This window comes from Triticum urartu, chromosome 5 (genome assembly GCF_003073215.2).
Source record: "Triticum urartu cultivar G1812 chromosome 5, Tu2.1, whole genome shotgun sequence".
Classification (NCBI taxonomy): Eukaryota; Viridiplantae; Streptophyta; class Magnoliopsida; order Poales; family Poaceae; genus Triticum; species Triticum urartu.
Genome location: NC_053026.1, coordinates 127,246,401 through 127,258,175, shown reverse-complemented (window position 1 = coordinate 127,258,175; position 11,775 = coordinate 127,246,401).

Here is an 11,775-nt window from a genome sequence, read left to right as displayed (position 1 = left end):
TGTTGTAGGTGCTATTCTAGGGCAAAGAGTTGATAAGAAATTAAATGTTATTCATTATGCTAGTAAGACTCTAGAAAATGCTCAAAGAAATTATGCTACTACTGAAAAAGAGCTTTTAGCAGTTGTATTTGCTTGTGATAAGTTCAGATCTTATATTGTTGATTCTAAAGTAACTATTCACACCGATCATGCTGCTATTAAATATCTTATGGAAAAGAAAGATGCTAAACCTAGACTTATTAGATGGGTTCTCTTGCTACAAGAATTTGATTTGAATATTGTTGATAGAAAGGGAGCTGAGAACCCCGTTGCAGACAACTTATCTAGGTTAGAAAATATTCTTGATGACCCACTACCTATTAATGATGACTTTCCTGATGAACAATTAAATGTTATAAGTACTTCTCGTAGTACTCCATGGTATGCTGATTATGCTAATTATATTGTTGCTAAGTTTATACCACCTAGCTTCACATACCAGCAAAAGAAAAAGTTCTTCTATGACTTGAGACATTACTTTTGGGATGACCCACATCTTTATAAAGAAGGAGTAGATGGTGTTATTAGACGTTGTGTACCTGAGCATGAACAGGAACAGATCCTACACAAGTGTCATTCCGAGTCTTATGGAGGACACCACGCTGGAGATAGAACTGCACGTAAGGTATTGCAATCTAGTTTTTATTGGCCTACTCTCTTCAAGGATGCCCGTAAGTTTGTCTTGTATTATGATGAATGTCAAAGAATTGGTAATATTAGTAGACGTTAAGAAATGCCTATGAATTATTCACTTGTTATTGAACCGTTTGATGTTTGGGGCTTTGATTATATGGGACCTTTTCCTGCCTCTAATGGATACACACATATTTTAGTTGCTGTTGATTAGGTTACTAAGTGGGTAGAAGCTATTCCAACTAGTAGTGCTGATCATAACACTTCTATTAAAATGCTTAAGGAAGTTATTTTTTCCGAGGTTTGGAGTCCCTAGATATTTAATGACTGATGGTGGTTCACATTTTATTCATGGTGCCTTCCGTAAAATGCTTTCTAAATATGATGTTAATCATAGAATTGTGTCTCCTTATCACCCACAATCTAGTGGTCAAGTAGAGTTGAGCAATAGAGAGCTCAAATTAATTTTGCAAAAGACTGTTAATAGGTCTAGAAAGAATTGGTCTAAGAAACTTGATGATGCATTATGGGCATATAGAACTGCATATAAAAATCCTATGGGTATGTCTCCGTATAAAATGGTTTATGGAAAAGCATGTCACTTACCTCTCGAACTAGAACATAAGGCATATTGGGCTATTAAAGAACTCAACTATGATTTCAAACTTGCCGGTGAGAAGAGGTTATTTGATATTATCTCACTTGATGAATGGAGAACCCAAGCTTATGAAAATGCCAAGTTGTTTAAAGAAAAAGTTAAAAGATGGCATGACAAAAGGATACAAAAGCGTGAGTTTAATGTAGGTGATTATGTATTGCTATACAACTCTCGTTTAAGACTTTTTGCAGGAAAACTTCTCTCTAAATGGGAAGGCCCCTACGTTATCAAGGAGGTCTACTGTTCCAGTGCCATAAAAATCAACAACTTCGAAGGCACAAATCCAAAGGTGGTAAACGGTCAAAGAATTAAACATTATATCTCAGGTAATCCCATAAATGTTGAAACCAATATTATTGAAACCGTAACCCCGGAGGAATACATAAGGGACACTTTCCAGAATGTTTCAGACTCCGAAAAGGAATAGGTATGTGGTACGGTAAGTAAACCGACTCCAAAACAATTTTTAAGGCAATATTTCTCCGTTTTGGAATATTTAGAAAAATAGAAAAATAAGTAGCAGTCCGGGAAGGACACGAGGACCCCACGAGGGTGGTGGGCGCGCCCTACCCCCCTAGGCGCGCCCCCCTACCTCGTGAGCGCCTCGTGTGCCTTCCGGACTCCGTTTTCTTGCACGTTATGTATTTTGGTCAGTAAAAATTCATTACATATTCTCTCGAAGGTTTTGACTCCTGTATCACGCAATTATCCTCTGTTTTCGTTTCGAGCTGTCCCGTTGCAGATTAAATCAACATGTCTTCCCAGGATTCGGAAGGAGAAAGCTATGTGGATGATTACTTAGCGAACCCCAAGGTCTATGGAGATGTGGAACATGATGGATGGACCACGGAGGAAGAAGAGGACTATAAACCCAAGGGGAAGGAGGAGACGAGCTCAGATGAAGATGAAGCACCATTACCTCAACCTGGGGACATGCACGTGGAGTTCAAAAAGTCAAGTCTCCCTGATAGGGTAAAGAAACCCAAGTTTGAGTTTATCCCTTTTCGTCTCTTGCAGGAAAATAAGCAGGACCTATGCAAAAAGATATTAACCCTGGAGTGGGAGATTTATGATCTATGGGATCAAAATGCCGTCCTCAAGTGCAAATTAAGGGAGAAGCCTAAGCCATCAACTAAGCCCGCATCATCAACAACACCTCTACTGTCTCCTCCAACAAAGAAGAATTGAGTATCTGGGTATGGGCACTCCCCTTGGCAACTGCCAAGCTTGGGGGAGGTGCCCCGGTATCGTATCACAATCACAACTCCTATCTTTACCGTTTTTTTCTTAGTTCGATCCTATTAGTAGTATCTTGATCTAGTAGAATAAAGTTTATGGCATGATCTAGTTTTGAGTTTTGCTTTATGATCTCTCTATGTAATCGAGTCCGTGAGCTATATATAATAAAGATTAGTGTTGAGTCAAGGGCTTGATTATTTTGCCATGATCTTGGGTGAATAAAAGAAAAGAAGAAAAGAATAAAAAGAAACAAAAAGTTCATATTGATCTTATTGAGAGTAATGACTTCACATAGAAAGAGTATGATGATTAAAAGTTGTTGGGAGTTGGCAGACATAGCCTTGGTCATTGTTGCAATTAATAGGAAGTAATAAGGAAAGAGAGGTTTTCACATATAGATATATTGTCATTGACATCTTTTATGATTGGGAGCACTCATTAAAATATGACATGCTAAAGAGTTGAAGTTGAACAAGACAACGTAATGAGTTATGTCTTTCTTATATCTGAGATAAAGTATGCTGTCATGGTTCCTCTAACTTGTTGAGCTTTCCTTTCCCCCTCATTCTAGACAAATTCTCAGCACCAAGTAGAAATACTACTTGTGCTTCCAAAATCCCTAAACCAGTTTTGCCATGAGAGTCCACCATACCTACCTATGGATTGAGTAAGATCCTTCAAGTAAGTTGTCATCGGTGCAAAGCAATAAAAATTGCTCTAAATATGTATGATTGATTGGTGTGGGAGAAATAAGCTTTATACGATCTTGTGATGTGGAAGTAATAGAAGCGACGGACTGCATAATAAAGGTTCATATCACAAGGGGCAATATAAAGTGACGTTCTTTCGCATTGAGATTTTGTGCATCCAACCATAAAAGCGCATGGCAACCTCTGCCTCCCTCTGCGAAGGGCCCATCCTTTATTATTATCTTCTACCTTATGCAAGAGTCATGGTGATCTTCACCTTTTCTTTTTCATTTTATCCTTTGGCAAGCTCAGCATGTTGGAAAGAACATGATATATATATATATAATAGGATGTAGGGGAGCATGAACCATTATTGATTGACATTACCCTTGAGGTAAAAGGTTGTGGGGGAAAACTATAAGCCCCTATCTTTCTCTGTGTCCGATTAAAACTCTGTAACCACAAGTATTGCGTGAGTGTTAGCAATTATGGAGGACTAAATGATAGTTGAGTATGTGGACTTGCTTTTTAGCTCTGACATAGACTCTTTCTGATGTTATGATAAATTGCAATTGCTTCAATGACTAAGATTATAGTTTGTTGGAACCCAATAAGGTTTATAATTTATACTTTTGCATTGTGAATAGATCATCACTTGAACATAAGTAATCATATGACAAAATCTATATATGTTGCTGTTATGAGAATAATCATGATGCCTTCATGTCCGTATTTTATTTTTATCGACACCTCTACCTCTAAACATGAGGACATATTTATTGTTATCGGCTTTTCGCTTGAGGACAAGCGAGGTCTAAGCTTGGGGGAGTTGATACGTCCATTTTGCATCATGCTTTTATATCGATATTTATTGCATTATGGACTGTTATTTCACTTTATGTCACAATACTTATGGCTATTCTCTCTTATTTTACAAGGTTTACATAAAGAGGGAGGATGCCGGCAGCTGGAATTCTGGTTTGGATAAGGAGCAAATATTAGAGACCTATTCTACGCAACTCCAAAAGTCCTGAAACTCCATGGAACGTCTTAAAAGAAATAAAGAAAAATCCACGCCAAAGATGAAGGCCAGGGGCCCACACCCTGCTCACGAGGGTGGGGGCGCCCCCCCCCTAGGGCACGCCCCCCTATCTCGTGGGCCCCCTGGTGGCTCTCCGATGCCCATCTTCTCCTATATGAGGTCTTTCGATGAGAAAAAATAAGGAGGAACTTTTCGGGACAAGACTCCGCCGCCACGAGGCGGAACCTTGGCGGATCCAATCTAGAGCTCCGGCAGAGCTGTTCTACCGAGGAAACTTCTCTCCCGGAGGGGGAAATCATCACCATCGTCATCACCAACGCTCCTCTCATTGGGAGAGGGCAATCTCCATCAACATCTTCACCAGCACCATCTCATCTCCAAACCCTAGTTCATCTCTTGTATCCAATTCTTGTCTCAAAGTCCGGGATTGGTGCTAGTAGGTTGCTAGTAGTGTTGATTACTCCTTGTAGTTGATGCTAGTTGGTTTAATTGGTGGAAGATCATATGTTCAGATCCTATATGCATATTATTACCCCTCTGATTATGAACATGAATATGCTTTGTGAGTAATTACGTTCGTTCCTGAGGACAAGGGGGAAGTCTTGCTATGAGTAGTCATGTGAATTTGGTATTCGTTTGATATTTTGATAAGATGTATGTTGTCTAGCCTCTAGTGGTGTTATGTGAACGTCGAATACATAACACTTCACCATTATTTGGGACTAGAGGAAGGCATTGGGAAGTAATAAGTAGATGATGGGTTGCTAGAGTGACAGAAGCTTAAACCCTAGTTCATGCATTGCTTCGTAAGGGGCTGATTTGGATCCACATGTTTCATGCTATGGTTAGGTTTACCTTAATACTTTTGTTGTAGTTGCGGATGCTTGAAATAGAGGTTAATCATAAGTGGGATGCTTGTTCAAGTAAGAACAGAACCCAAGCACCGGTCCACCCACATATCAAATTATCAAAGTATCGAATGTGAATCATATGAACGTGATGAAAACTAGCTTGACAATATTCGCATGTGTCCTCGGGAGCGCTTTTCCTATTATAAGAGTTTGTTCTGGCTTATCCTTTGCTACAAAAGGATTGGGCCACCTTTCTGCACTTTATTTACTTTTGTTACTTGTTGCTCATTACAATTTATCCTATCACAAAACTATCTGCTACCACTTATTTCAGTACTTGCAGAGAATACCTTGCTGAAACCACTTATCATTTCCTTCTGCTCCTCGTTGGGTTCGACACTCTTACTTATCGAAAGGACTACGATAGATCCCCTATACTTGTGGGTCATCAATCATCATCTTGTGCCTTTGATATCCATCTCCAAAGCACCGTCATGATCACCATCGTCATGGGCTTGACACCTTGATATCCATCGTAGCATCGTTGTCGTCTTTCCAACTATTGCTTCTACGACTATCGCTACCGCTTAGTGATAAAGTAAAGTAATTACATGGCGATTGCATTTCAAAAAATAAAGCGACAACCATATGGCTCTTGCCAGTTGCCGATAACTGTTACAAGACATGATCATCTCATACAACAATTTATATATCATCACGTCTTGACCATATCACATCACAACATGCCCTGCAAAAAAAAGTTAGACGTCCTCTACTTTGTTGTTGCAAGTTTTACGTGGCTCCTACGGGCTTCTAGCAAGAACCGTTCTTACCTAGGCATCAAAACCACAACGTTTTTTTGTCAAGTGTGTTGTTTTAACCTTCAACAAGGACCAGGCATATTCAAGCTCAATTCAACTAAAGCTGGAGAAACAGACACCCGCTAGCCACTTGTGTGCGAAGCACGTCGATAGAACCAGTCTCATGAACGCGGTCATGTAATGTCGGTCTGGGCCGCTTCATCCAACAATACCGCCGAATCAAAGTAAGATGTTGCTGGTAAGCAGTATGACTATTATCGTCCACAACTCATTGTGTTCTACTCGTGCATATAACATCTACGCATAGACCTGGCTCGGATGCCACTGTTGGGGAACGTAGCATGCAATTTCAAAAAAATTCCTATGAACACACAAGATCTATCTAGGACATGCATAGCAACGAGAAACGGTTGATGTAGTCGAACGTCTTCACGATCCAACCGATCCAAGTACCGAACGTACGACACCTCCGAGTTCTGCACACATTCAGCTCGATGACGTCCCTCGAACTCTTGATCCAGTAGAGCGTCGAGGAAGTAGATGAGTTCCGTCAGCACGACGGCGTGGCGACGTTGATGATGAACTTATCCGTGCAGGGCTTTGCCTAAGCACTACGAGAAGATGACCGAAGGCGTAAACTTTGGAGGGGGGCACCGCACGCGGCTAGGAAACAATGTTGTGTGTTCTAGCGGTGCCCCCCACATATATATATAGGTGGGAGGGGGAGGGAGCAGCGGGAGGCGCGCCCCAAGTAGGGGGAATCCTACTTGGGGCCTAATCCTATTTGGCTTCCCCCCCTTTCCATATTTTCCGAAGGAAGAAGGAAAGAGGAGGGGGAGAGAAGGAAAGGGGAGGCCGAATTGCCCCCTTCCTTTCTCTCCTCTCCCTTTCCTTTCTTCCCCCCTATTCGGCCATGTATGGGGCGCACCAGCCCACTAGGGGCTGGTCTGTCCTGCCCTAGGCCCAATAAGGCCCATATCTTCGCCGGGGGTGCCCGGAACCCCTTTCCGGTGACCCGATACGTACCCGGTACCCCCGAAACACTTCCGGTGTCCAAATACTATCGTCCTATATATGAATCTTTACCTATCGACCATTTCGAGACTCCTCGTCATGTTCGTGATCTCATCCGGGATTCCGAACAACATTCGGTCATCAAATCACATAACTCATACAATATAAAATCGTCATCGAACGTTAAGTGTGTGGACCCTACGGGTTCAAGAACTATGTAGACATGACCGAGAAACCTCTCCGGTCAATAACTAATAGCGGAACCTGGATGCTCATATTGGCTCCCACATATTTTACGAAGATCTTTATCGGTCAAACCGCATAACAACATATGTTGTTCCCTTTGTCATCGGTATGTTACTTGCCCGAGATTCGATCGCCGGTATCATCATACCTAGTTCAATCTCGTTACTGGAAAGTCTATTTACTCGTTCCGTAATGCATCATCCCGCAACTAACTCATTAGTCACATATCTTGCAAGGCTTATAGTGATGTGCATTACCGAGAGGGCCCAGAGATACCTCTCCGATACACGGAGTGACAAATCCTAATCTCGATCTATCCAACCCAACAAACACCTTCGGAGACACCTGTAGAGCATCTATATAATCACCCAGTTACGTTGTGATGTTTGATAGCACACAAGGTGTTCCTCCGGTATTCGGGAGTTGCATAATCTCATAGTCAGAGGAACATGTATAAGTCATGAAGAAAGCAATAGCAATAAAACAAAACGATCATAATGCTAAGCTAATGAATGGGTCTTGTCCATCACATCATTCTCCAATGATGTGATCCCGTTCATCAAATGACAACACATGTCTATGGTCAGGAAACATAACCATCTTTGATTAACAAGCTAGTCAACTAGAGGCATACTAGGGACACTCCATTTTGTCTATGCCTTCACACATGTACTAAGTTTTCGGTTAATACAATTCTAGCATGAATAATAAACATTTATCATGATATAAAGAAATATAAATAACAACTTTATTATTGCCTCTAGGGAATATTTCCTTCAGCTCTACCAGCCACATCACTCTTATCCTCGTCCCCTAAAAAAACTCGACCTCCTCGTCCTCTCCCCCTTCACCTAACTAGAACTCTCTCCCCACAACAATTAACTCACTAGATCCGCCGCCACCAGCCACCACATCTCTCCGCTCTTCGGCCCCCATTTGCTCCTGCCAACAAGGCCCACCATCAACAACCATGTGCACCCATCTGTGATGTCTCTACATCCATCTTGTGGCCCTCTCCGTGGCTTCTCCAAGGCTTAGCAAACAGGCTGCAGCCGCCATGGATGGATGGAAACATTGGTGTTAAAATCAGATAGGCGCCAACAACCACCATCTGCTATAAGGGCTAAGCACCGATAGTGTAGCGACCCGACCCGAATGGATCAAGTCTCTGTGCTTATGTGTCATCTCTGGATCAGTATGCTGACACACACAGTACTCGAAGGATTTATAACAGAGGTAAATCACATGTATAAAGTAACGTAAATACTATTACCTCAATCCAATATAGCGGAAGCAACAAGGTTGTGGTTTCCCATCAACACCAACGGCAAAGTTGAGTGTAGAAATCGTAACCCTAACGTATCACTTACTCGTCGTAAGAAACCTGCAACATAAGACGTTGCAGCCCGAAAACGGGTCAGTACATTGAATGTACTGGCAAATTCACACCATAGAGAATTGATGAACAATGACTATCACTACATGCATATTTGGCTGGTGGAAAAGCTCTATGGTTATAAGGTTTTTGCGTAAAGCCAATTTTTCCCTACTGCAAAGGAATAAGATTAATTACTATCAGGGTGGTTGTGAAACATTGAGAATGGTTGACAGCATTCTCAATCCCAATTAAAAATAATTAAAACCCAATAACATTAATTAGAAGTAACATGATGAGATTCACAATGATATTCAAGTACTAGATACTCAAGTTGTCCATAACCGGGGACACGGCTAATCATGATTAGTTTGTAAACTCTGCAGTGGTTTGCGCACTTTTCCCCACAAGACTCGATCGCCTCCGTTTGGTTTCTCGCACTACATGGTGTTTGAGAAGACGGATGACCGAGACATAGTCTTTCAGAAGCGCTAGCACCTTACATGTGGGGTAGACCGGTACACCTACATCCCCTACATCTGCTAGTCCACCCCGTAAGAGTTCGCACTACTTAGTCAACTATGCCAGAGCCCATAATGGCTTGTGGCTGCACACGGAAGTTTCTAGCATGAAAGATCTTATGATCCCTTTGAGCCTGGGTGGCGGTCCAAAAAAAACAGGCAAGTCCTGATAGACATCAGGTGCCTCAATCCACCCAGATGTGTGTTTAAGTTGCCACCTTAGATAAACCATTAAAATTATCATCTCACATCTGTCATGGATATCACTCACCCAATCCACGTCTACTAGCATAGCATGGCATAATAAGCAAACGTAGAAGTAACTCCCAAAGGTTTGATAATAATACAGGTAATAGGTACTACCTCATCTACTTCCCATCCCACAATTTAATTAGATCCTAATCATTGCAATGTGTGAGGATTGATCTAATGCAATAAAACTGGGTTGTAGAAAAGGTATGATCAAAGTGTGAACTTGCCTGCAATGTAGATGAAGATGATTCGCACTTAAAACTCTTGATAGATCTACTCGTCACACTCCGGTCAATCTATCGTAAGCAAACAATAGTAACCACACAATAAGTACTCATCTAATGCACAAGTAAAACTCGAACGAGAGAACGAACCAGAAAGTTCAACTTAAGAACTCCGGTTGCAAAGAAAGAACGAGCCGAACAAACGACGAAAAACAAACGGCGGAAGAAAACAACTCGGTTCTAGCAAGTTGAAACTAGGTCAAATTTTACTATAGCAAAAGCTTGTTCAAGTTGATTAGACGGAACGGCGGTTTCGAGATGAAACTCCAGGCGCTTGAATCACCTGATTCCGATAAACGAGCGAGAAGATAAACTAGAACGAAGATCGGATCTGAGATCGCGATCGCGGAATAAATCCGACGAGAAGAAAAAGAAGAACGGTTATACGAACAGGCGTCGTCAACCGGGAAATAATCCGTGATCACGTTCGTTGAGACGAACGGTCCGAAAGAAGAACGAAAACCAATCTAGGGTTTTCGGAAAAGAGATCGAAACGAAAAACCGATCTAGAACACCGGAACGGTTTAGCGAAAAATCGGAAAGAAAACGAATCGGTAGAGAAGAAAAGAATCGGAACGGTTTATAAGAAAAACTGAACCGAGGGAAAGAAGAGACGCGGCGCGGTACCTCCGGCGAACGGCGGCGACGGCGGCGTTGACGCAGGGCGGCGGCGGCGCGGTGATGCATGGCCTCGGCGGTGTATGGCGGCGGCGGCGGTGACGCAGGGCGGTGGCGGCGCGGCAAGGTACGGCGGCGGCGGCTAAAGGCGGCGGCGGGTGTGGGGTGGCGGCGCGGCGCGGTGGTGTATGGCGGCGGCTCGGCACGGGTGACGCAGGGCGCGGCGCGGGTGAGAGGCGCGGGGTGGGGCGCGGCTTGGAGAGGAGAGAGGGGCTTGGGATTTTGTGTGGGGAGAGGGGGAGTGTTGGGTATTTATATTGGGGAAGGGTGGGGTGAGGAGACTTGGGGTAGGGGACAAGAAATAAGAATAAGAGTAGGAAAGATCTAGAAAAATAGACGGAAGTAGGACAAAAGTCCTACTAGGATTTCCTAAAAGAAAGAGGCGGCGGCTCCCTGGCGCCTGGCGCCTGCGCACGGGGAGGCTGGGGCGCTAGCGATGGCCTTGGCCTCGGCCGGCTGGTGGCTTGGGCCTTTGGCCCAAGGCGCTGCAGTTTTTTTTAACAGATCCGCGCTTGGAAAAACACAGAAAAACAAAATCTACCGGATTCCAAAACTAATAAAGTAAATTTTCCCCGACTCCTAAAAATGAGCCGAACAAAATGAACTTTTCTCCGGGCCTAAAATAAAATTTTTAAAAACGCGCATTTTCCCCTATCCAAAGAAAAACAAACACACACCGGAAAACGAAATTTGATCTATTTATTAAATCTTCATTTTCCCTATATTTTGGGAAAGTCATATTATTCCCTCTCTTATATTTTTGACGTCGGAAAAATAATTGAAGATGAAATAAATAAATCAAACAATCCTCTTTTCCAATTCGAGAAAACTCTCAAATAAGAAAATAACGAAATCTTCAACTCTCTCCGAAGGTCCTTGAGTTGCGTGAAATTTCTAGGATCGACCAAAAAGCAAGGAAATAGGATATGCATGATGATCTAATGTATTCCAATTTGAAAAATAAATTCAAAAGAATTTTGAATTTAATTCTTTGAAACTCCCAACTCATATTTCATAATTTGAAGAAGTCATTTTATCTTCTCTCGTGAAAATCATTGAGTTGCTTAAAGTTTCAGAATTGGAATATTTCCAAATGAAATTCAATTATTTTTCAAACAACCCTTTTCATTTAATTTAAATGGAAGAAGTCATATCATCTTCGCTCAAGGGTTTTGTGTTTGAAAAGCATTTGAATTCATGGAGATCAGAAAGCAATATGAAAGTTTGGGAAAGTCCTTTTATTCCCTCTCATTTAACTTTCAAAAAGAATTCGAATTTCACTCAATTCACGCAATCAATCAAACAATCAATCAATCTATCTATGTGTTCATAACATTCCAAAATTTAGAATTTTGGGATGTTACAAACCTACCACCCTTAAAAGGAATCTCGTCCTCGAGATTCGGAGAGGCTAGCAAGAAAAGGTTAGGGTT